The sequence below is a fragment of the Dermacentor albipictus genome, chromosome 4 (assembly GCF_038994185.2).
Source record: "Dermacentor albipictus isolate Rhodes 1998 colony chromosome 4, USDA_Dalb.pri_finalv2, whole genome shotgun sequence".
NCBI classification, from domain to species: domain Eukaryota; kingdom Metazoa; phylum Arthropoda; class Arachnida; order Ixodida; family Ixodidae; genus Dermacentor; species Dermacentor albipictus.
The window spans coordinates 4855891-4878736 of record NC_091824.1 but is presented as its reverse complement, the minus strand read 5'-3'; positions in this window follow the sequence as shown (position 1 = coordinate 4878736).

The window sequence follows — 22846 nt, the reverse complement described above, 5'->3', positions numbered from 1 at the left end:
GACGTACATGGCCGCTACGCACGTGAAATGGCATAACAAGAAAGCGTGGACTAGCCTTATCAGATTCTCTTCGCTCAGGCCTCTCCTTTTGTTAGCTACCCGCCTGATTAGACCGATGACGCTATCCGTATTTTTTGCCAGTTTGTGAATGGTGATGCTATTCGTGCCCGCCCCTTCGAGTGTCATTCCCAAGATTCGAATGGACGCGACTTTGGGAATGGGATCTCCGCACTTGGTGTAGAGATTAATGTCAATTTCAGTGGGTTTTTCCAGTTCTTTGACTTGCGGCCCTTTCTAGTTGGGCTGTAGAGAAGGAGCTCTGATTTCTTTGGGGAGCACCGGAGTCCCGTGTCAGTTATAAAGCGTTCTGTAGTGTCGACAGGTTCCTGGAAAGCGGCTTCGACTTGTCCGTAACTGCCACCCGCGCACCAGACAGTGATGTCGTTTGCGTAGATCGTGTGGCCAATGCGCAGGACCTTGCCAAGGTACCTTGAGAGGTCGACCATTGCGATGTTATACAGGAGCGGTGAGATGACTGACCCCTGAGGGGTGCCTCTTCTGCTCAGCTCCATTTTCTGCGATTCCAAATCTCCAGCCTTGAGGATGGCACATCGTTTGCTCAAGAAAGATCTGACGAAGGCATGGAAGGATGAGCATAGGCCGAGTTTGGAGATGGCGTCGAGAACGAACTCGTGACGGATGTTATCAAAGGCCTTCTCCAAGTCCAAACCAAGGATGGCTCTCGTGTCCCGAGTGCAACGTTCCAGGATTTCTATCTTGATAAGCTTCATGGCGTCCTGGGTGGAGAGGCCTGGCCTGAAGCCTATCATGTTGTGAGGGAAAAGGTCGTTGGTCTCGATATACTCGGCAATTCTGTTATGGATGGCGTGCTCGGCCACCTTTCCTACACATGACGTCAGTGAGATGGGGCGGAGGTTGTCCAAGCTCGGCCGTTTGCCGGGCTTTGGGTTTAGTATGACCTTCGCCAACTTCCATTCTTCCGGTACAATTCCCTCCTCCCAAATCCGATTTATCTCATCTGTGAGAAACTCGATCGATGCGTCCTCTATGTTTCTGAGAGCCTTGTTGTTAATGTGATCCGGGCCGGGCGCTGACCTACCATTGAGGTCTTGTAGGGCGCGACGGATTTCACTGACTTTGAAAGGCTCGTCCAGCGCGGAGTTCGGCTTCCCTTTGTATACGGAGTATGCCGCATCATCTGCCACAGTTTTGAGCGGCAGGTACTTCTTAGCTAGCATCTGCAGCACGTCCTTTTCCGAAGACGACTTCTTGGCTTCGTGCAGCGCTTTAGCGAGGACACTTCTCTGGTTTGACTTGGTGCCGGAGTCGTCGAGCAAGTGTTTGAGAAGATTCCACTTGCCTCCCGTGCGCATCTGCCCATCGATTGAATTGCAAATTTCGTCCCATTGCTGCCTAGACAGGGCTTGGCAGTGCTCGTCGATCTGCTTGTTGATCTCGGCTATCTTTTTTCTGAGCTTGCGATTTAAGCGTTGGCTTTTCCACCTCTCGAGGAGTGATTCCTCGGCCTCGCGAAGGTGTGCTAGCCGGCTATCCATTTTGTCTGTCTGTAGATCCGTCTCTATGGTTTTGGTGGTGGAGCAGACATCTTCCAGAATTATTGCGCACCACTGGACGAGACTTTCTGGCTTTTCTCCACGGGTGGCACGGGCCTTGCGAACCTCACGGAATTTGTCCCAGTCAGGGACCGAGAAGGCCTTCTTTCTTTTCTGCTCCACTTGTAAGCTGGTGACCGTGATGTAGTGATCGCTACCGAGGTCTATGTGCAGATTCGACCACACGGCTGAGCCAGCGTTTTTAACAAAGTCGAGATCTGGGACAGAGCCCCTGGTCGAGGAGGTGCCACGTCTGGTGGGAAAGGCTGGGTCCGCCCATAGAGAGAGTCCCGCATCTCCCGCCTCCCGCCACAGGCTTCTGCCCTTTACCGTGTCGTGCGTGTAGTTCCAGGCGTGAAAGGGGGCGTTGAAATCGCCGGCGACAACCAGTGGAGTGTTTCCGGCGAGTTTCGTTGCCCTAGTGATTATGGTTTTGAAACGTTGTCTGTGATCTCTCGGGCTGCTATATACGTTAAGTATAAAAATGCTGCAGATGTTTGATCGACTTGGGATGACTTCTACTAGGGAGGTCTCCGTCTTGCTATGCCGGACCTCTAGGTCGTGTGCGACGAAAGTGAACTTGCTGCAGACTAATGTGCAGATTCCTCTGCTTTCCCCACGGAGAGCTAGAGCTTTGTATCCCTGGAGTGAAACCTGATCAGTCATTGTTTCTTGCAATAATATAACGTGTGGCTTTTCATTGTGAGTGCGAACAAACTGCTGCAGGGTACATCTTCTATGGTAGAGTCTCCTGCAGTTCCACTGCCAAATCCTAAATTGGGTGTGTGGCCCCATCATTGCTGTATAGAGCACCTTCCGGCATTGCTACTAGGGTCTCGAGGGAGATGGTTCTATTATTCGGTCAGAGGGTGTGCAGTGGTGGCGGCGTAGGTACCGACGTGCCATCGGGGAAGTAAACGGGACGTACGTGGGTCTGGGTTGACGTCCTGATGTCCATTTCCTGCACGTTGGACTCTATCTCTGGCATTCTGTTTTCTAAGCATTGAATTTTGACGTTTTGCGCGTCTAACTTCTGATCCACGAGCAAGAGTCGCTGATCTACCACAGATAGTCATTCATTAATCTTCTTGATCTCGAAGCAGATGGAATTCAACATTTCTCTGACTTCGGACTTGGCTTTAGCCTGTGCATTATCGGGCGTGCTGGGAACGGCCTTTCGTTTCGCTGGGTTGCCCGAGTGGCTTGCATCCACGACCATGGGAACGTCTGCTGTTTGGGGAGAGGAGTGCTCGAGGGGGATTAACTAGGGACTGGAACGAGTTGAGGTCCCTGAGGGGGGTGGGGCGAGGGGGTCACCGAGGGGTCCCTGAGGGGGTTGAACTAGGGACTGGAACGTCGTGAGGTTGATGAGCCTTTCAGAGCTCTGCTATGTCCGCTCGCATTAACTCGATTATGCTGCGCATCTCGGCATTTTCTTTCCTAAGCTGAGCTGTTTCAGAGGAACCATGCTCTGGCGCCGCACCCCCCGTTACCTTTTCGGCAGTTCTCGCTCCCCACCGCACCCTGTCTGCCCAGGTGCCACCTTGTTTCCCAGGACCGGCTGGCTCCTCGAACCGGACGCTGTTCTGTGGGCCCCGGGACCTGGACCTAGAACGGCTCCTGGACCTGGACCGGGAATGGCTTCTGGACCTCGAGTGGCTTCTCGAGCGGGAGCGCCGGCTCGAAGATCTAGGCGGTTCGCTCCCCGCGCATGTCTGTGCTGGTGACGGGTCTCGATTCCTGGATTCCGCATTTCTTTCCCTTCTCCTCCATCGAACAATGTATGGGAGTTGGAATTTTTCCTTGCAAATCTTGTCCGCTGTGGCGTGCGGGCCCCCGCAGAGGCCGCAAGTAGGCGAGCAGGTGTGGTTGTCATCGGGGTTGTTGGCCCCACATTTCCTGCATAGTTTGTCCTCCGGCGTTGGGCAGACGTCGACTCTGTGGCCTAGTCTACCGCAGGCATAGCAGCAGTCGTGCTGCCGGAGGTACAAGGAGCACTTGACTAGCACCGAGCCATAGAAAACGTAGTTGGGTACCTTGTAGCCGTCAAAAACGATGACTACCGTTCACTATTCTTGATTCCCTTGGCTCCCAGGGCTAAGGGATTTCTCTCGTTGAGGATGCTTCTGTCCAGGTTGGCCTCGCTCTCCGACACATCAATTTGCCTTATGATAGCCTTGCACGTGGCGTGCGGCGCGGCTTCGTAAGTGCTGAGTTCATATTGTTTGATTCCCAGAGTGCTGCAATTCATTTTTAGATAAGCATCTGCGTTTTCACGAGACGCGGTGCTGAGGACGATAATATTTTCTGTGGCGTTGGGGCAGATGATTTCGTGGCTAGCTTACTCGGACGTGAGTCCTGCCGCGGTGGCGACGGCTCGACCAAGCCTTGCGGAGCCCGTTTTCTGAACATCCAGACCACCCCTGGGGCGGACGATAATCTTCCAGTGCTCCTTCGGGAGCTGAGGCGTTCGCGACGATTTGATGATCTTGTGCTTTAGGCTAATGTGCTTCCTGCTGCCATTGAGACGCTCGTGGTGCCCCTCGCTGCTTGCCGCTTCACGAGTGCTGTCGCGACGAGAGACACGCAGGGCGTTTTTGATAGCGGCAGAGCGCCAGCCGTGCTCCGCACCAAATTCTTCCGGAGGAAGATTGTCTCCTTGCATTACAACAACCATTCCCTCTGTCATGACGAGGTGGGATTAACCCTGCCCGGTGACCGCTGGTTAGGTCTTGCCGTCAGACTGAGGGGAGCGCGGCGTCACGGAAGAGAAGCAGCTCGAAAAACCCACGAAAAGGCCACCCACCGTTGAAAAGTCGGTATCCGTGGGTTCCTCTTTTCCTTATGCATCGGCTTGTGCAGAAATCATCGAGATTGAGATGAATTGCTCACCGAAAATATCGAAGAAAGCAGGAGCTGATGTGGGGTATTACCGTACTACTCGGCTTCATCTTCTTCGTCCCTGTGCCACATTAAATAAATTTAAATGGTCATGCTGTAAAGCTGTACCCGTGGAAAGTTGGAATAAAGCAACACAAATACATAAATCAATTTCATCACAACGAGGGCATATTGCATGCCGGTATTTTGCATGTGGAAGTTACTTTTTAAAGCTTGTTCAGGGGTGCTATGCAGGATGCGCCGAGTTTGGCGAAACTCGGGATCTTCACGAGCTCTGACGACACCCCAAGATGAAAGCACGAATGGTACCAAGGCACAGTTAATCTTTCGACAAGCTTGCAGTTTCATTGGTTTATCTAGATTCACTCTGGCTGGCTATCATTCCTTGGGTGTTGCCTTGTGGGCGGTCGACAAACTGGGGCTCACGTGATCATACCGTCGGTGCATGGTCGTGCCTTCTTTCACTTGTTTGTCGTTCCACCGAGTGCATTACATGCACAAGCGAGTTATAAAAAAAAACGCATTTAGTACGATATTATTAGTTAGTTTGAAGTGGCTTAGAAGCATTTTAAAGCTTAAAACATGTACACTGAATGTGCATTAGACTAATTTGTAATTTAGTACGCTTCGCATTATACCACGAGGGAACGCTGTGGTGGCGTCATCACATCGATTCACCGGGCGAGCATGGCGGCTAAGCATCGGAGGCGCCCAGTGTAAACAAACTCGCACAACGAACTTGCAGTGCGCGACGAAGTGTTCAGGCTCGACGATGGCCACCATTTCTTGGATATTTCTGTTCCACCGTGAGCAATCTTTCCGTGCACCCCGAAAGACTGCCAATAGCTTCGGCGATTTTACAGATCGCAACGCGCACCTACTATTCACGGCGCAGTGCTGAAGAAACAACTTGTCTGGTGCTGCTTCTGCGAGTGCGCTGAGTTCCTCCACTCTGCGTGACTGCGAGCGTCACGAATATTACATAGTGTGTGCAAAAGGAAGACAGCCTATATAACAACTATGCGACAAGGAGGTGGTACCAACGATGGATCTCGCTACCAACACAGTGAAGGAGACATCGACAAGCTGCAGATAAGTATGTTTCTAATGTTTCATATTTAGCATAATAAGAGTGTACGGATTAAGTCACTTTCGTAGTAACGAACTGAATGCCCAGCAGTTTAAGGAAGGCAGTGAGAACCAATGAGTGTTCGTGCTTTTACATTCAAGTGGGCCGGCGAAAATATGGAAAAGATGAAGGTGACCTTCACTAACTTGGTGAGATAACAGAAATTCATGAGTGACATTAAGCCCGCAAAATTTATGGAAGAGTATCTTTATCCAGGTGAAATATCAATAGCAGGTACTGATATAAAGCAGGAAACTTATACAAAAATTTCATGGGTTGAACAGCACATAATATAATGATTTATTTCCATCACCATTACATTGATGGAGGGGATGGGAATAAAAGCGATTGACGCTTGACTAAGTTCCCACCCCCCGTACATCAGGTGAGCAGTGGCATGCGACGGCACCTCTGTCACGACAGCAAATACAAAGTCAAAGAAAGGATTAGTATAAAAACAAGTATGCAAAATACACAATCACCTGTGCGTGTGAAAAAAATATAAACCGATTCAAAAGAAATACAAGTACAGCAACTGAGAGCGAAAACGCTTACGAAACAGCGAAATAACAGCAACCAAAAATGCGCTTGTAACACAATTAGACACAAAAACGTTCACAGATGTCTAAATGTTGGACAATCAAAGGGACGCGTTAATGAGAAAGTAGTCGCGAAGGTTAGAGCAGCTAATACTTCCCAAGTCTATATTTTCATCAATTAATTTGTTAAGTAAGGATGGAAGTTGAAATGCTACCATTTGGCGCCCATAGTTTGTTCTTACTTTTGGTAATACCCAGTGTGGTTTATGCCGGCGTGGATATGTGCAATGAAATAATTCGATCGGGGCTAAGTCAGATATATTACTGATGCATCTTCTTTGTTCTAGTTTGTAGGTGCGTAGTAGTCTATAGGCATAGAGGCTGAAAACGTTAATGATCTTGTTCTTGAAAAATAAGTTTTTTGTTGAGTGTTTACTTGGCAGGTTATGAACTAATCTGAGGGCCCGTTTTTCGAGAGTTCTTAGTTTTTTCAGACCGGTTTGTGTAGCAGTACCCCATACTAATGAGCAGTAGTTTAGATGTGAGCGAAATAGTGCATGATATAGAGAGAGCTTTACCTTTTGTGGGAGATAATTTTTGGAACGCGTTATAAATCCTATGGCTCTAGACGCCTTTAATGCTACATCGTCTATGTGGTCGTCCCACAGCATGTTTTCGGTGAATGTTACGCCAAGTGATTTGAATGACCTTACTAACTCAATCTGGTCTCTGTTATAAAATAACTCACCGAAATCACCGCATTTTTTTATTTTTGGGACGAAAAAGTACTGCCTGTGACTTTGCAGTATTAACAGACAAAAGATTTTTATCGGACCATACATGTATTTTTTCCAGGAGCACATTTGCGTTTGTCCTTAGCTTACTACTGCTATCGTCAGATAAAAACAAACTAGTATCATCGGCGTAGAATATGAAACGAACATTAGTATCCACACTGACGATATCATTAATGTACAGGTTAAAAAGCAATGGTCCTAAGATACTCCCTTGGGGTACCCCGCACGAAACTGTTCGTAAAGTTGACTTATATTCGTTTATCTGAACATACTGTCGTCTGTGCGATAGGTAAGATTTAATTAAGGGTAATGCTGCGCCTCTAATTCCATAACATTCAAGGTTCTGAAACAAGATGCTATGATTTATGCAATCAAAGGCTTTGCTGTAATCTAAGAAGATTCCCAAGACGAGGTTCCTATGTTCAAAGTTCCTTAGAATATGTTCCTTCTGGTGTAAAAGAGCAAGTTCCGTCGATCTGTATTTTTCTGAAGCCATACTGGTTGTCAGAAAGTATACTGTGTCTATTTTAAAAACTTTCAACTCGCTTAAGAATGAGCTTCTCGAACACTTTTGAGAAGACGGGCAGAATACTGATTGGTCTATAGTTCCCAAAGTCATTTTTGCTACCTTTTTTGTATATGACTGCTACTCTAGCAATCTGCAATCTCGGGGGAAAAGTGGCCATTTCTAAGCATAAGTTGTATATGTGCTCCAATGGCGCAGCAATGATATCAATGACGTGCTTAACTCGACGTATCTGTATATTTCCGCATCACACGATGTACTGTTCTTTAGGCCTCTGAACGTAGACAAAATTTCACTTGTAGAGACAGGTTCTAGAAACAAAGACGAGGGACATCTGTCAATAGTTACGTGAGTTGTGTCTGCTGAGGACTTTGGTGCGGCCGTAAAAAAGTTGTTAAATTTTTCTGCAAGAGAATTACCTGAGTATTCTATTCCATCGCTTGTAATTTTATCTGGAGTTGTAACCTGCGAGATGCCAGAGTCGAGTGACCGGATTTTACGCCAGATCTTATCAGGACGATTTAATGCAGCTGCAAAGTAGTTTTCGTAATGTCTGAGCTTTGCCTGTCGTATGTCAGAATTTAATTTATTTCTGCATTTCTTAAAGCGCTCAAGAACAAGAGTATCTTTTGTATCAATAAATAGTTGATATAATTTGTGCTTTTCTTTAATACGCGTGTAGAGTTCACGTGATATCCATGGTTTTCTTATTGTTTTAGGTAGCCTCTTTAATTTTGGAACGAAATGCTTGTTATAGACATGAGTGAAGGCGTCGAGGAAAAAGTCATAAGCGCTGTCCGCCCTAGCTTCGCTATATATGTCAGAAAAGTCTACACCTAGAAGGTCCGTGCGAAAGCTTTCTAGGGAACCTTCCGTTACACATTGATACATAGCATTTATACCAAGGTAGCGTTTCAAAACCTCCTTCTGGCAAAATAAATATATGCCCATATGATCGCTTATATCACAGCATGTAACTCCTGAGTGAATGAGTGGAGAATTAATATTTGTTAAAAATAGATCGATACAAGTTTGGGAAGTAGGGGTTATGCGGGTTGCTGTGGTTATCATATTTGTGACACAGTAACATCTAAGTAACACATCAAACTTCACGCTGTTCACGGTTGTACATAACATATCTATGTTGAAGTCTCCACCGATGATCACGTCGTACTTGTTGCTCTTTGCCAAGCTTAGATAAGATTCCATGATTTCAAGAAATGAGTCCATGTTACCAGACGGCGGCCTGTAGACCACGGACATTACAATGTTTCCTGATATAACTGAAAGGATTTCAACATCATCCTTCAGGTAGCTGAATTCGTTCAAAATTTCACACTTAAAATGGTCATTAACAAGTATGCATACACCACCTCCACGGGAGGTTTTTCGATTCAAGGAAAAAGTTGAAAATGACGGCAATTCAAAGGTGTCACTGTCGGTCAGCCAAGTCTCAGAGATCATAATAACATCAAATGGGAAACTGAAGCTGTCTAACAAAATAGAAAATTCATCTACCTTATTCCTAACCGACCTAGCGTTAAGGTGAAAGCATTTAAGTACTGACGGGCTTTTCAATTCGAAGCTAACACTGTTACTGATTTCGCGTGGGAGAGGATATGCATTTGGTGCCATCATGCTGTAGGGGTATTAAGTGCAACAGACAAATGGAACCTGTTTATGATGTTACGCCCGCAAGGTCACTCTGATCTCGAATTATTTGAGCAGAATCACCTTCCTTTTGGCGAACAAGCACCTTGCCGTTTGAGCACCAAACAAACCGGCAATTGTTTTTCTTGGCCCAATCTTTTGTTTGCAGAAGTAACAATTTAGTTCTTCGAGTCAGGTTCTCACATAGGTAGGTGTTTTTTCCATTCCCCGTTAGAGACTTTCTGTTTTGAAGCCATTGGTCTCTTTGTGCTTGTCGTTGAAACCGCACAATAATGGGTGGTATCTTGTTCGCTTTTGCGGGAAGGCGGTGGCAGGCCTCAATGTCACTCTCATTAATTTCTGCAACACTGATTTGCTTAGCCACTTCGTTCACTTTCGCTAGGAGGTTCTCATTCTCAGATTTAGCAACACCATGAATTTCTATGTTCTTTTTCCTGCTTCGGAATTCCAACTCGTCCAAATCGGTGTTAAGCTGAGAGAGTTGTTCATCGCATCGCGTATTCTCGACCCGTGCCACTCTTTTTCGCAGGTGCGTAATTTCTTTTTCGTGATTATCAAGACGCTTGATGATTTCATCGAAATGGTCAGACATCGTCTGAACGGACTGTTCAATGCTATTGACCTTATCTTTCAGTGGCATTAGACTGTCTAGTTTTTTATTCAGCTCTAGAAAAGCAGAGGCCATGTCAAAAGCAGGAGCCTGGGCTGTGGGGGGCATTTTTCCGCTACGAGAAGTCCCCGTTTTGCATGTAGGACAGAGGAACGCTTTAAGAGAACGAGCACTCAATGGTTTACCCGACTCAGAAACTCCGGAGCAGCCTTGTACATGATATGGGTACTGACAATCTTTGCATTTGACCAAGCTTTCAGGAGTATCAATTGTTTTGTTGCAAGCGATGCAAACTTCTTCCTCTGTATCCGTCATCAAAAACAGTTATATAGAACACCCACGTTGTGACAGGTTTGGCAGCGGCAGTGACGCTAGAATAGAGCCACAGGGCAAAATTAACAGGAAAAAGTGCACCAACCTGAAAGAAGTGCAAAAATCGTGTAAGCCGTGGAAGCCCGTGTCCGTCGCTCGCCACTGCCACTGCCAAACTGCCGAGAGCGGGGGCGTGGCCGGTTATCGCAGATGGTAAAAGCAGCGCATGGTTGTTGGATCAACTTGTCGACAGCCGATGTGTCCTGGGTGTCGAAGAAATATAACTGCTTTAACCAAGTTGTTCAGCCCGCGTAGACGGCAAATAAATTCCAAGAGCAAAGCTGCATGACAGCCAGACGGCCAAAACAGGAGCGGACCTGAAAGAAGTGCAAAAATCGTGTAAGCCGTGGAAGCCCGTGTCCGTCGCTCGCCACTGCCACTGCCAAACTGCCGAGAGTGGGGGCGTGGCCGGTTATCGCAGATGGTAAAAGCAGCGCATGGTTGTTGGATCAACTTGTCGACGGCCGATGTGTCCTGAAAGAAGTGCAAAAATCGTGTAAGCCGTGGAAGCCCGTGTCCGTCACTCGCCACTGCCACTGCCAAACATGGAAGGCATTACCGAATCGTGATCGCCATATTACCGATATCCTTCAAAAAAGTCTAGAATCATTGCATTCTACCGGTTATGCAATATGGGACATAAACCTGGAGGTCAACAAAGAAACTTGATATGTCAAGGACTGTGCAGAAAGCGAAGTAACAAAAATTGTTGGAGATAGCATTAAGGCAGGAAGACAGTGGCGTAGTAAACCGTGGCAACTGAAAAAAGGAATCGGCAGGCAGGCCATGCACGTGTTCGATCACTTGTTGCCCACTCATAACAGGTGATTACATAAGCGTGACAGAATGGATGTCAAGGAGAGAGAACTACAGCCGAGGATGGTAGGAAATTGCATAATGGGACAAAAATATGATGTTTGTAGGCGTAGAATGCAATCAGCTCGTATAAGATAGGATTGTAGGGTGAGTCATTTGATTTGCAGCGAACAAAAATAGGTGTGTGGTGCTGACAGCAGAGACTCGTGAAGGTGCGGGGCCACCTCAGCTGCTGGCACACTAATCAACATGACAATTGGCTCTGAAAAAGAAAACCCCAGTTATGAAAAATAAAGCAACGTTGTCCCAACGCATTGTTTTATTATGCATACTACACTAGAGGCTTCCACAGTTAAGGGCACTTAATACTAATAGTGCAACGAGCATTTTTCTTTGTAAATAATGGTTTGTATGCGGCTGATTCATTCCAATACACTTTTTTGCAGGAAAAGATTCTGCTGCTGGAGGCACTCAGCCGCCTGGTGGCAGTAGGCGAGCGCCAGGCACGTGCTCTTGAGAGTGTGGCAGAGGTCCAGAGGGCTGCTCTGCAACAGTAGTATCGGTGCCCTCACTGCTCTCCTGTCGAGCCCACAGAAGGCACGTTATAAAGGAGCTTTCAGTTTAACATTTTGTTTATTATTCAAGAACATGAATAAAATTTTTGCAGTAAACATTGTGCTGTGCATATTAAGAGACTTGTAACATGCACTTGGTGTCACTTCAAATAGGCATAAACGTAAGCCAACCTGTGCCACTCTTGGACCATGTAAATAAAAAATACACTAATGCAGCATACACGTCATTGTGGTGTTTGTTCTTTCTATGTGCAAGAATACAGTACGTGTTGATTAGCCATGAGATGAACGGTGTGTGTAATTCACTATGAAGACAGGAAACAGCAGGAGCTTAATAATGCTACCACCTATAGACTGTGCATATGACTGCAACACTCCCCGATTCAAATGTGCCATTACATGCATGTTCGATACCACATATTCTTTAACATTGTCTTATAGTTGCATGTACTATATTTCACACATTTTAAGCGCTTGCACAGCACACTTCTAATGTATCCATTTCTTAGGCCAAATAATTGTACACTTTGTCATTTTGTGTTTTATGAAAAGCAGCATCCTTTACAGTCTGCTAAACCTTCAGAAGACAGGAGAGGCCCCGCCCAGATGACAAAAGTGCAGCAGCCGATTGCCTCCACGTCTAAAGAAATAGTCCCTCTCCAACGAGCAGCTAGGAGAGGGACTATCACTCCATCGGCACGATGTCAGTCTAGAGTGCGTGCCCATTGGCACAGGCTTGTGTTCACCTGCCTTCAAGTGCAGATTCCACAGCCTCCTAAAGTTGTATCCGACTATAGAAACACGTAATGCCTTGCACTAGTTGCATATACTTCTGCAACTTGATAGCACACAATGATCAGGAGCAGAAATCTATAAAGGCATCCAAGCAAAGCTGGCTGGCCACACTTCCATTATGAGGGGCTGTAAAAAGGTCTCGCCAAATATTTCCATGACGTCCTTGAAAAAGAGGTGGTGTTTGGCACTTCTTTGAATCAAAAACAGATTACAGTGAATGTTGTGTAGCATATCAAAACAAACTGAGCTTGGTTATCTGCACAGCATGTAATGGGAGGTTGTGCTTCACATAGGAAACAAACTGCTCTGTCCACTACAATTTTCAGGCCGGTATGGCACCTATTATGTCAACAGAATCTATGTACATGTTACACTTTTCACAGGCCATTGATTTCACCATTATTTTTGTATGATGGTTCTTTCAATCAGTGCTTGTATTACATGAGCAGGTGGATTTGAAAGCAAAGCTTTGTTTGCAAACCTTCCGACTTCCATAATTGTGTGGCAAGGCACTGGCATGTTGCCGAATAGCTCACACTTCCTCGGTCCTGCACCAAAGAAGCCCAATGCTCTATTTGAAGTTGGATCGCACAACAATTCAACGGCACACAAAGTAGCGTAACACACACAGCAAAGCATTCTGCTGTGTGTATTTCTCTTCTTTGTGTCCCGTCGAATTGCTTTGCAATTAAACTTCAAGCTTCTATACCAATACACCGTCTTCAACCTCACCAATGCTCTAGTTATTAGGCCACAATGGTGCACATGTTTGAAATTTCCCAACACAAATTAGCTCTCCGAAAAATCACAAATGTTAAATTTTGCAGCACAGGTGTATGTATGCACGTGCCATATTCTTTACCACTAAACTCACAGGAATCAAAGGGGCAAGCATTACCCAGCCTTGCCGCTGCCGCTACCATTATCATGACACCAATGGAAAGACAGTGCCACGTTTCGGTAAAGGTAATGCCGGAGGGAAAGGTGTGACAGCGCGGGCTTACAATAAAAATAACTGTTACGAGACATGTTCAATGCCAATATATGCTGCATGTCGCTCAGCCTACTCTGGCATTGCGGCAAGGGTTTACTCGTTTGAGCATATCACGTTTTGTGTAATCATTGCTCTAAAGCTGTACAAATGGTATATTTGCTCTTCAATTTTTATTTTTATCATGGTGGGTTAAAGACCCACGTTTTATTGGCACCTGCACCACATTTCTTCCGATTTGTAATTTTGCCTTACTGGTTCATGACATCTTCACGTACAGAGAGTTCTGCAGAGCATTGGATGTGCATTGTTCTACTGCTTAAGAATTAGAGCCCCATTATGAGACGATAATATACAATTTACCCATTCAGAATAACGCCGCCCCCCCCAAAAGAATATACACTGAAACTCCAGCACATGCATCAACAGTGAACAGAGCAAACAATCTGAAGTATATTCTTCATGCAAGCCAACACACTACGATTCTCAAAGCATTTTCATTTCGCCACAAATGTATAGGCACAACCGGCTTGGGGCAACGTCCACATCTCACGCTGCAACAAATTGTGCAATGCCTCACTGTTTCATAGTGCGGCCGATAGATTACGCATGACCAAAATTCAGCATTGTGCGTACTAAGTAACATCACCAATGAAGAACCCCAAGCTTTTTATTGTATTAGGATTCATATGTTACTTCACACAATTTCTCATATCCATTTATCTATTTATACTTAACTTCTGTCCCAGGAAAGTGAGCCATTTGGAGACAAGTAGAACAATCGGCAAAAATTCATCAACCAGCGAAAAAGTCACTATCATAAGCAGCCGCATGTGAGATGTCGCTAACACAAAATTTAAGTCGGCTAATCAGAAGTCACAAATCTAGCAATATGGGGTGTCTAAACATTGCCTCAATGTTAATCACAGTAACGCTGACATTCAAGGCGCCTTAATTCCTACGTACGCTCCATCGACACACCCGACTACGGTCGTAATGTTCCCACGAAGTAGGAAGCATTATTTTATATATGCCCGCTCAGCCGCAGTATTCTGGAAAGCTAGCCACCGCTTACGCACTGCCGCATCGATAAGCGCGTCAGACATATCTCTGACACAGTGGCTAACAGTAGTTTGATGGCGTCCAATAACGCTCGGCACCATCGCTTCCCTGAAAACTCCCAGTCCCGTAGAAACAGAGGGCACAGATGACTTGCTCTACAACGGTGAGCGAATGAAGCCCGCCATGCTGTCTCCGCAGACGAGAGTCTTCGCCTAGCTCGTCACACAGCCAGCGCACTGATGTCTTCGACAGGCGAAAAATGACGCTGAAACTCCCCATCGGTCATGTAGGTGAACGGGTCCGGACGGTCATACTGACGCTTGCTGACGCTTGATGCAATGAAACAGGCTGCTGCTGCCGCCGCCATGTTCCCGAGTTGAACTCGGAGGGGGTTTCGCGATGTACGAGTTTAGCACGACTTCGCCTGTCAATCAAAACCAGAGGTCACGCCCCACGCGAGGCATGTAACTCTTGTGCGCGCACCCACTACAGTGAAGCCACGCCCAACTTATCTTGCGGCAACAGCGACGCGGTGTCGAACTGAGAGGCATGAACAATCTTGACCGCCGACATAAAACACGCACAACACACTGTCGTCGGTGATGTACTGAGCACCACTATCAAAAACAAAGCGTTGACTGTCACTGGCTTATGCACACATCTTCTCGGGCTGAGATGGCCGCACAACACGGTTTCATTGCCTGCATTGTGGCGCGTAGCGCACAGTAAATAATTATCGGCACGTCACTGTAGCTGCTTGCAAGGAGTAGATGCGCCGAGGGGGACGACGATGCTGGGGAGTGCGTATTGCAGCAGTCGTTTGAGATGGCTGTTCTGTCATCGGTGATGAAACGGAGCCACAGCGTCGTAAACACGATCGGCGTCCGAGAATCGCTCGCTTTTCTAGATCCAGTGCAATGGCATTTCTTCATCACAAGCACTGCGCACTCAACAGTTCCAACACCTCTCTCCGTTCGAAATCTGATTTCATAACTGCACACAAGAGCCCTCACCTGCCAAAATGCGAGTGCTGCGGTGTCGTTACGATATGCATCTGCGATCGCTGCCGGCTCCAGCAGACGGTAATCCACAAGCACCTCCGCCTACACAACACACTCGTATACTGCGTAAATGCGCTCAGAGGCACCTTCACTGGGCAAGCGATGACAAGCGATGAATTGTGTCGCTGGGGAAGCACGCACTTTTCGCAATGTATCGGAGAGGCTTCGCGCACAATGATAAACTGGTATATTTTCACTGAACTGCGTCCCTACGCACTCTAAAATAACATACCGCCATGTTGCAGCGACAGCCGTTGTGTCGTTTTTAGTCGGTAAAGCGGAGGCCTTGATAGCCTAGTGAAGCGCCTGCGATGAACAGCCGTACCGCGGCGCTGCGTTTCTATTCCCCTCATAGAGAACGAGTGACCATGACCCTCCATGGATCATGACGGACTTTATTGAGAATAGCACTGCAGCGCCCCTAGGCGACTTATCACCGCATGAATGCCCTCGTGTGTGCGACCAGATTCCATGTACCGCTTCTAAGCTTTCGCCTCACTGTCGCCACTCGCGGCAAGAAGTGCAAAATTTAATAATTTACTCGATCTCCGTTTGTCATCACAAATTTCTAGCGTTGAAAACAAAAAACAGATACTTAAAGAAATAAAAATGTTCGTTATTTTATTTGTTGTATTTTAAGGTATTCGTTTTAGCGAAAGTGTAGGTGCAATAATGCGCCGCATGTACCCTGTTCGCATTCGATGGAGGAAAGAAAGATAGTGCTCGAACGAGGAGGCACGCCCTTGACGCGGCCGGGAAAGGCGTGGCAAGCGGCTCACGGCAAGTGTGCAGACAGACAGCGGGACAGTCACGGTATCGCTAAGTTGTGATAATCCGTTGATAACAATACGCGGCGCTGGCGCGTTCCGTTGTGCAGCTTTCTGGGCTTGAAAGGTGGAAGCAGCGTGCCATGCAGGGTGCGCTCATGTTGTCATACGCGGCTTTTTGTGTACATATTTTTTTGCCTGCACCTTCGGCGCGTTCCGCGCTATCTCCGTTCACTGACTGCCGTCCAGCAAACTCGGGTAAAACTCGGGTGAACGAGAAACTCCGCGCTTCCTGCATAGCACCACTGGCTTCTTTTTTTGCAGGCTTCATATGTCGCAAATTTCCTAGTACCAACATGCCCTACATAAAGAACTGTGGCCTCGCTTCTCGCATGGGACCAATAGCCTCTGAAGAGCCCAAGTTGGACTGCTCAAACCAAAACACAAGTGTTGTGCTTTTGTAACTTTTGTAAATTTGGATTTCTCAAATGAGCACAGAAATGTTGTGCCTTTCTATGCCTTGACATATTTATGTAAGAACACCACATTGGATTGCTTAATTAAGAGAACAAGTGCTGTGCTTTGTGTAAGTGACATATTTATGTAAGTTTTTGATATGCTTCCAGTAAGGATTGTGTTTCTTTATTAATATATTTTTGAAGTATCTCAAGTCATTTCATGTCAAACCACCCAATTTTATCAAGAACTGTTCCAATATGGCAAACCATTTCAAGTTTGCTTGATTTCGAGTACGTACAATGACAAAGCTTTTGCGAAAATGTACTTTCATACATACACTTGAGTCATTCCAGGGCAACCAACCAGCGTTGTTTTGACCATCACAAATAAAGTTGAAACTCGGAACTCTTGCTCCCCATTTATTTTCGTTCGCAGAAATATTTTTGAATTTTGGCAAAAATTTATTGTTCTTGCCCAGCTAAGCTAGAAGGCACTGATACACGTTTCTTTTGAAAGGGAAATAGTATAATCGAGATATTCAGATGGTGTTCATTTCAAGATACTGAAATGGTGTGACTGCCAAAATTTACAAATTTTCAATTTTGTTCTAATGTAAGGAAATACAGAGGGCACAAAATAAATATAAAATCAGACTGGTTGACTTGGGATAGCTGCAAAATATTTCAAGCCTAGGAGGTTCATACAACATCATCAGTTGTTCAGCTAAAAAACTATAAAGTTCGAATGTTTTGCAACGAACTTCGTGCTGAAGGTAAAAAAATTAGTTTTGGTGGTTAGCACAAAATATGCATATGCACAAGATACGCATGTGACAAGTAACAAAAGGTATTATTCTTTAAGTGCGTTAAAATATTTTTCATAATCTTCATTTATGGATCACACGTACCGCATAAATATAGCATAAATATATGAGGCCTTGTCAATTAGCAAGGAAAGATTGGTAATATAATTAGCCACAAAAACTACTCAACAAACTGACTGCCTTTTTTATCATTACCAAGGCAGGTGACGTCAAGCGTTGCAGCTGCAGTCTCAACTCGTATTTTTTTAACATGAGCGCAAAAAGTGGTCGTCGATGGTGTCTGACCACATCAGACTGAACATGGCACATGTGACTTTTATAGATGAGCAGGTTCCGGCTCTGAAACAGTGGTAGCAAGCAACACCACAAGAATTTCTTCATACTCATGTAGGTTTCCAGTTTTAATTATGCAGGCGTTTTCTACTTGCATCATCATTGCGCTCCAGGCAGCGGGGCACAAAGTGTCCTGCTTCCTCTATGTTGCATTGCAATGCGACATGCCCTTTAAAATGCTTTGTATGAACAATATCAGCGCTCTTTCTGGAGTTAGTCTACATAATAGCTTATATTTCTTTTTGTAAACTGCATGAAACATATCTTTTAGCACTGCAAGATTCCCTCACGTATTTAATACGTACGAGGTCTGTTAAGAAAAGTATTTGACCTTTTTTTGCGAACACCTGATGAATATGAAACTAGCGCGTTTTCATCAGCCGCCCTGCGCATGCACGAATTTTTTTCCCGCCTCCCAATAGCGTGAATTGCTGGGACGCAGCGTTTGAATGAGGTAGTACACAGTGCTCTCGTCGGTTTTTTTATTGCAAGGAAAATGGTGGAGTCACTGGAGCAGTGCTACTGCATCAAATTTTGCCAGAAACTGGGCGACAGCCAAGTGGAAACCATTCGGAAGATTCAGACTGGTTTCGCTGACTATGCTATGAGCAGCACACAGATGAAGAAGTGGTACAACCAGTTTAAAGCCGGCCACACATCGGTGGAGAGAGAGCCACGCTCCAGTCGGCCATCAACATGCCGAAATGACCAGGTCATTGCCGTAGTGAACCCCGTGTTGATGCGGGACCGTCGTATGACTATCCAAGAAAATGGGGAAGAGGTGAGAATCAGCACATTTTATCCACATTTCATTATCACCGAAGATTTGGCCATGACGAGAGTTGCGCCGAAATTCGCTCCCAAGCTGCTCGTGGTGGAGCAAAAGCAACTTCATGTTGAAGTCTCACAGACATGCTGGATTCCACAAACAGTGACCCCAACTTCATGAACACCATAATCACTGGTGAGAAGTCTTGGGTGTATGTTTGCGACTCGGTAACCAAATCCCAGTCGTCACAGTGGAATCATTCCACGTCACCAAGACCAAAGACCTCTAAGTGCGCAGCAACGTGAAAGTGTTGCTGACTGCTTTCTTTGACTCCCGCAGTGTGGTACACCACGGGTACGCACCACAGGGTCAAACAATCGCTAAAGGCTACTACCGGGATGTCCTCCATGACCTATGTGATGTTGTGTGGCGCAAGATACCGAAGTTGTCAACAGGAAATTGGTGCATCCATCACGACAATGCTCCCCTCACACTTGATTCAAATTTTGGCGAAAAACCAGACTCCTGTAGCACGACAGGCTCCTCTCTCTCCTGATATGGCCGCCTGCGAGTTCTGGCTGTTTCCCGAAATCAAGAGGCCATTGAAAGGAGCGCGATATCAGACAAGAGAAGACATTAGGCGGCAACGACAGCTGAGCTAAACTCGATTCGGAAAGAGGCCTTCTCGGAATGCTTCTGACAATGGCAGCAGTGCTGAGAGAAGTGGCTGGAGTCCCAAGGAGACTACTTTGAGGGTGATTAGGTTTCTAACGTTCCAGTTATGCCAGTTTGTTTTATTCAGCCAAAGGTCGGCTACTTTTCTTACTGACTTCGTATTGATATTTTATGTGCAATGGCTGTATGGTTTACCTGGCCCACACCAAGCACAAGCCTCATTGCGTTAGAGCATGCATCACTTGGCAATGAACTGCAGACCCTAACACCGCTTCTTTGTCATCTGCGTTGCAGATGAAGCCAGCTTTGTCGTCTGCACTCCCGGCCGGGAAGCTGTGCACACATCCGAGAAAAGATGGTGCTGACAAAATTTCAAAAAAGAATTTCTCGCATTTAAAAATAATGCCTGTTTTAACTTCACACAAGCATAGCAGACATGTAGAGCTATCTAATAATATATCAAATTTTTTGGCCAACTACCAAAGCTGTTTTTCCGTGTACATGAAGCTTCTTGCAAAGGATAAGAATTTTTTTTCCAGGCAATCAGCTGAAGCTTTGGAGCTTCAAATATATTTCTGCTATACTATTACCATTCTGTATTTAATTTCTGTCCTGTGAATTTCTCGTTACGAAAAAAAAACTAATGGAATGCAATTTGACTCACTTTGCTGGTGCCAAAACGCAATTGATGTATTCAAATATTTGAAAAATTGGCTATTTTGGCCATTGCATCACATCACCGTTTTCCACACAACATTTGAATGCTTCGATCAAAACAATGTGCGTTTGAAAAAGAATGTTGATTGATGTCTGCCAGCTCAGCTGAGCAGGAAAAATAAACTGTCACCGAAATTCTACAAAACATCTGGCAAAAGTAAACAAAAGTTGGTAAGGAGTTTTGTACTCTAGTCAACATATGGCATTACTTCAGGTATGTGTGGCGTATCAAAAAAATGCTGGTCGATTCGGCATGGAATGGCACACCTGCGAGTGCATCTCTGCCATTGTCAGAGTTGTTCAGTAAAAACTGCATTTTACATAACTTTGTAAAAATCGTTTATTGCTATCTAGAATACATGAAGTAAAATTAACAGGTATAAGTTGGCTTAAAATTAAAATGCGACAAAAAATCTCTGGTAATGGAAATGATCTGCCTTTCATGTTTGCATGAAACCATATTTTTCCTTAATTCTTTCGTTATTTTTGTGTGGCAGTGAATAAAATTGAAATGGAACTCACACAAGGAGTAACTTTGTTGTATTGCAGCACATCCCTAGTAGGAGTTTCTTTTTTCATACACAATTCGGAAGCAGTTAATATGAACAAGTCGCTTGATATGGAATGACCTGCGCAGGAACCTTATCATGGCAGAAAACACAACTGAATCATGCAACAGCAATGCAGCATAATAAACTGCTCCAATAAGCATCACTTATTCTGATTGTCATGGTTCAAAAGTACGTAAGGTTTACTGAAATTGGCACACACCATTCAATTAGCAAATAAGGATTGTTCAGTGATCCTTTTTCAGTTTTAGAGATTTTTAAAACAGTCTGTGCCAGGTAACATAATTCTTGTTCTTGAGCTGCATTATTCAAAAGTGGACATTACTAGCACAAGAAATGGAAACATTAAACTGATTGTCATAAATTTATTAATTCACTTATAACATCACGGCACATATTTCAGCTTGCAAATTGTAGCCAGTGAGTTTCAAAAACATATTCACTTGAAATTAATTTCCAGGATGACACCAGTTTCGAGATTTTTCCATAAATGTGAGAGAAATACATAAGCATTCCAGTTAGTTTTTTGCTTCAATGCATAGCAGTGCGTTTTGTTAAAAGAAAGTAAGTGCTACAGCAGTGCATTTCTACAGCCAGTTTGATGGCATGTGTCTCATTGCGGGTGTCATTCTGGAAATTCATTCTAAGTGCATACACTTTATAAAATTACCGGCTACAATTCGTAAAAACTTTATTAGGAACTGAGTTTTTGTTAATCAGCTGACTATGGTGTCGTGTCCTGATTTCTCATGCAAGTAATGTTTGACCCTCTGTATCTAGAATTATGTTAGCTGCAACAGCCAGACTTTAATAAATTTCATGAAACTTAAAGATGACCACCCTCCATAGAAGGTCTCAGTTGAGTGCTGTGGGCTCAGGCAAATCGTGCCAACGTTATAGTACCACTGGCTACCTAATAGAGAAAGCAAGTACATTTTTTCAGTGTTCTTATTTACAGTCATGTCAGTGTGCTTGTACATTTATTTATTTAGTTATTTCTTTTTAAAGATTTACTTCTTTTGGGAAGTGTGTTTTACTTGAGGGCCACACAGACTACATCGGTCAGTATTCAATTTTGTTATGGTGTCAAGCTGCAGGAAGTTTGTACTGTGCAATAGTTTTTAAGAATTTTCTGATGTTCTCAAACTACAAATGGTTGTACATTTACACAGATCTTTGGTTACAAATAAACAGTTAACCTAGAAAAATGGTTTTTGTCTGCATCAGTTCAGCACTCTTGATTTTGTGGAGGTTCATTCACTCTGACTATTGAACAAAGTGACATAACAGTACTGCTAGCAGCTTTACAATATGGTGTATTCCAGGCAATCTAGGAGCATGCTTTTGAGCCCAGGGTGACAGAGGCCTGCGATACAAAAAGCCTGTATTTATATTTTTTTCCTATCCTGTCACAGCAGACATATTAATGTGCCATCAAAGGTAATTATATGCAACATAGCTCAAAAGTATTTTAAGGAAAGTGCACGTTGAAACGGCTAAATACCCACTGGGGCATCAAGGGCTTTCAACGTAATTTGAGTGTTGATGTTCAATAGATCTGCAACAATATTTCCATGGGCTTTCAAAATTTACAAACAACACATTTCCACAATGCCTAAATAGGCTTTCAACTTTGAGACTCAACACATCTTCCAAAATGTTTCAATGAGCTTTTAACATTGACAAACAACACATTTCAAAAATACCTCAGTGGCCTTTCAACTTTGAGACTTAACACATCTTCAACTATGCTTCAATGGGCTTTTAACATTGACAAACAACACATTTCAACAATACCTCAGTGGGCTTTCAATTTGGAGACTCAACACATCTTCAACAATGCTTCAATGGGCTTTGAACATGTATATACATAATAGTTTCAACGATATGCCAACGATCTTTCACATTGAGAGGCCACAATGATGTTTCGACAAAACGTTGCGGGACAATTATCAACACTTGTCAACAATTCTCGTAAGGGTAACGAGCGCGTTATTTTTGTGTAATCCAGGCGCGTGGCTTCGAAGGGCCTAAACCCTCAAGCAGCGAAAGCTTTAGAGCGGAGCTGTTTATAGCTACCCTACGGCTGGGGTCGACGTCCGTCCGTCTACGCGTCGCGCCGACACGATCAAATTTTCGTCTCTAGTTTTTCGCGAATGCTGTGCAACTCTAATAATAATGTAGGTAGGTTGAAAAAACGTGCAATTGACCGCTAAGAAAACTCTCATTACGCCGAGTTTCATTTACATGTCACA